Below are 4,404 nucleotides of genomic sequence, written 5' to 3'. Positions count from 1 at the left end.
GACACACAAGAGGTAAAATACTACATTCTCGGATCATTTTTATCACAGTATTCCAGGTGTCAACATGAACTTTAAAACATATCAAATTAGCATTTTACTTTATGCAAGATGGTGTGGTTTTTTTTTTTGCAGTCTCTGCTCCCTATTTAATCAGTGTTTAATTCAATACAGTTAAGACAGTTATTCAGCTTCTACTCCCATATCCCATGTATTTCTCAGAATTTTATCCTGACTTAAATTGAAGGTTTTAATTAACATCCTAAAATGTAATGTTAAATTATACCATGTAATTATGTGGGCAAAGTACTCAGTGGAGGCTAGACATTATTAGCTATAATTATTCTTTAAAATAAAAGTCTAAAATATATGATTTTGTGAAATTTTCCATTCTGGCTACAATCTTTCCTTAACGATACACAAATTTTTTATTTTTCTGTTCTACAAACAATGTTTAAGGGAATATCACATAAACTCACAAAGATAGATGTGAAAATAGAAACTGTAAAAATTGAAATGCTTTCTTTATTTTCCTTCCAGAGTTTAATCTTTTACTGCTAGTGGAGAATGAATAGTTGTTATACTTTTTTTTTAAAGGTGTATTAATAGTTGAAAACTAATAAAGTTTTCCTTCTATGGCAGACACTCAACAATATCTGAATTATTCTAATTTCTAAAGAGAAACAATTGTATCCAAAATCAAACAAGCAAAACACAGACTTAAATACCCAAATAGTTCAGTTCTACTAATTCATTATCTATTTTGGATAGAGAAACATTCTATATTCTCTTCTTTGGATAGAGCAAAATATTTAAAATACTTATTTTATTCTCCCTTTATTACAACTGGGAATTTCTCAATAAATACATTAACTATGTTTGATACTTGGCTGAGTGTCCTAAAAGTGTGAAGTAGCCTATTTGTTTATCATGTTTGCTTAATACTTATAGAATTTTTTAAAACAAAGAAAACCCTCATTTTCCCCCTTAGAATAACAACAGCAACAAATCAAGGAGAGGATTCCGACATGGAATTCTACCTCACAGACCTCTACTCTGCAATTGAACCAATGTCAACAGATAGGATACTGGTTCCTTAGAGCTATCTAAGGGATGTTTAAGCTTTTGTACTCAGTCGCTAAGTCATGTCTGACTCTTTGCTACCCCATGGACTATAGGCTACCAGGCTCCTCGGTCCTTGGGATTTCCCAGGCAAGAATGCTGGAGTGGGTTGCCATTTTCTTCTCCTAGGGATCTTCCTGACTCCGGGATCAAAACCTGCCTCTCCTGCTTGCATCTCCTGCATTGGCAAGAAGATTCTTTACTACTTGAGCCACCTGGGAAGCCGTTAAACATCAACTTTTAATCCTACATGAACGTGTGGAAGAAAGTCAGGTAGCAGATTGCTTTCCCTTAGGGAAAAAAATCATGATGATATGACATTACTAATGGTTACAAGAATTTTTTTCAAGGCAATTTGCTATAATCTAGGTAGTCCACTCAATATACAGATTTATCCCCAGTGAAAGAGAACTCCCCACTTTGGTGGGCTGACAAGATGAAAATTGCAACTGATAGTAGATATAAACATAGAAAGAATGGCTAACTGAACATGATTTCAATATCAGATAAAAACAACTTTTGCCATTTTTCTGGTAAGGTTACTAGGAAAGCAGTATTTTGTGATTTTAGAACCACTGTAGACAACAGAACATTGCCCGCTATCAAGCCATATGCCACTGCAGCAGCTCCGGGATGGTTTGCCCAGAGAAGAATTCAAGATGGAGAAAAAGAGGATACTGGCCCTAGATAGCTGAGTATCAAAGAAATAATTTCAATAGTCCAGACTCTTACATCTTCCCATACATACAAAGGCACTAAAATCATTTACTTGAGATGTCTGCTTTTTGTGGTTAGCAGTAATTTTTTTATGTTTGTCTGTGTCTTTTTTTCTTCCCCAGCATAAACTCCTATATATTCTGGCTCCTCGCTTACCTCTTTGGAAAAGTCCCTCAGAGCTATCTGAGAGGCTTTATCCCTTGTTGTAGTACTCAGTAAGGTTCCTGAATAAAACATACTTTTCAAATTTTAGGTTGTGATTTTTTTTTCCTTCAGTCAATGCTGCCTGTTAATGGTTCCTCTTTTGAAGAAAGCAAAATGGTGGGAAGAGAGGTACAGAGTAATTTCAGTTCCTATTCCAACACCAAGTCTTGTTCTCATTCATCAAGCTCTATAATTAACTTCTATGTACTTTGTTGTGCTGTAGCCTTCTTCTTCTTAAGGAAGAAAGTGTGTATGTGGGAAAGTTTCACCATTTTGCTAATTTAAATGAAAAGAAGATTTAAAACTCTAGAATTTTTTCATACATCTCGTGATAAAAAAGTAAAGTACACAAATGAAAACCATACTTTCTTAATAAATATTGAAGTTCTTTTTCCCCAGGGAGAATCTTTATTTTTTTTTTTTTACATTTTTAAAATAAATTTATTCATTTTAATTGGAGGCTAATTACTTTACAATATTTAGTGGTTTTGCCATACATTGCGTTGAAGCAGCCTATAGATCTTGAGAAGTATAAACTGAAATTCTTTCTGAAACAAGACAAACTGACTCATTAGAAACCAATTTACTTCATTTTGTATGTACTTTTAAATCAAGGCTTTTAGGAATCAGAACATTTGCAAGTGGTGAAATTCACATCTTAAATTTATTTCTGGAAACAGGAAGGTAGAACAATATTTCCTAACCTGACATGCTCTGAGAATAGAATTCAAGCATATGTCATTATCATATCACCATGTCCTGTACTAAGAATAAAAACAAAACATAATAATGAAATTTGATAGTAATATAAACACAGATTAGTGCACATTTTAATGATATTCCAAAATATAGCAAATCTTCTTGTTTCAAGGACAAAAGAAACTAAATTATACCAGATATCTGTTACAGTCTAACACAAAGTCTATTGCATTTATTCCAAATATTAGATAAGGGGTGACCTGATAACTTTCACTTTAAAAGCAATGTGATTCTAGAACTTCCCTGGAGGTGCAGCAGTTAAGAATCTGCCTTGCGTGCTCCGGCCTGGTGCACTGGGAAGACCCAGAGGAATCGGGTGGAGAGGGAGGTGGGAGCGGGGAGCGGGATGGGGAATACGTGTAAATCCATGGCTGATTCATATCAATGTATGAAAAAACCCACTGAAATGTTGTGAAGTAATTAGCCTCCAACTAATAAAAAAAAAAAAAAAATCACATCTGTAAATCAAAAAAAAAAAAAGAATCTGCCTTGCACAGGAATAGAGACATGGGCCTAGAGAACAGACTTGAGGACACAGTTGGGAAAGGAGAGGGTGAGATGAATTGAGAGAGTAGCATTGAAATATATACATTACACATTATTACATGTAAAATAGATAGCTAGTGGGAAGTTGCTTTATAACACAAGGAGCTCCACCCAGTGCTCTGTGACAACCTAGAAGGGTGAGATCAGGTGGAGGTTGGGAAACAGGTTCAAGAGGGAGGGGACACATGTGTACTTATAGCTGATTCACGCTGTACCAACACAATATTGTAAAGCAATTATCCTCCAATTTAAAAAGAAAAAAGATTATCTTTAAAAAAAGAATCCACCTCAATACTGGGGACGTGGATTTGACCCCCGGTCAGGAAACTCAGCCTGTGAGCTGTAACTGCTGAGCCCACACACCACAACTAGAGAGTCGGCATCGCAACAACGCTGCATGACGCAACTAAGACCCGAAACAGACAAATATGTCAGTGTATGGCAAAAACCACTACAATATTGTAAAGTAATTAGCCTCCAACTAATAAAAATAAATGAAAAAAAAGAATAAAAATAAATAAAAGCTATAGGATTATGCTTCATAGGATACTTCCCTCCTCAATTTACATTCTCACTTTCAGAAATCATTTTTTCATTCATTAAAGAATTAGATAAGTGTGATAAGAGAAAGGGAGGAAAAGCTTCAAAATATTAAATAAGAATCACTCATGTGCTCGCTTCGGCAGCACATATACTAAAATTGGAACGATACAGAGAAGATTAGCATGGCCCATGCGCAAGGATGACACGCAAATTCATGAAGTGTTCCATAATTTTTTTTGACTTATAAAAAAAAAAAAAAAAAGAATCACTCATAACCAAGCAGAACATTACATTGGAACAGCATATTCTATCCTAGCCATAAAACATTCTACAGTGCTTTGACCCATTTGAGTATTAGGACCAGTCCTTCATTCCTAAGTATGTGCTGCTTGAATCAAACATTTATAAGGTATAATGGAACCTCAACATGGCTGAGTTATAGTTAGTCCATTATTCTTTCTAGTTCCCAAAGAGAGGATGAGTTATTGATGCAGAAATAAGCTCTAGTTGAAATGG

At 34.9% G+C, this 4,404-nt stretch overlaps 1 non-coding gene across 1 annotated transcript; it reads left to right on the top strand.

Annotated features, from left to right (window-relative positions):
• Positions 1-4,015: 4,015 nt before the first annotated feature.
• Positions 4,016-4,122, top strand: LOC133071974 (U6 spliceosomal RNA). The gene has a single exon (XR_009696587.1). It is a non-coding gene; the product is annotated as a U6 spliceosomal RNA (small nuclear RNA).
• Positions 4,123-4,404: the final 282 nt, after the last annotated feature.

Source organism: Dama dama, chromosome 17 (genome assembly GCF_033118175.1).
Source record: "Dama dama isolate Ldn47 chromosome 17, ASM3311817v1, whole genome shotgun sequence".
Taxonomy (NCBI): domain Eukaryota; kingdom Metazoa; phylum Chordata; class Mammalia; order Artiodactyla; family Cervidae; genus Dama; species Dama dama.
The sequence above is the reverse complement of the archived record's forward strand: the minus strand, read 5'-3'. Positions and strand labels throughout refer to the sequence as shown.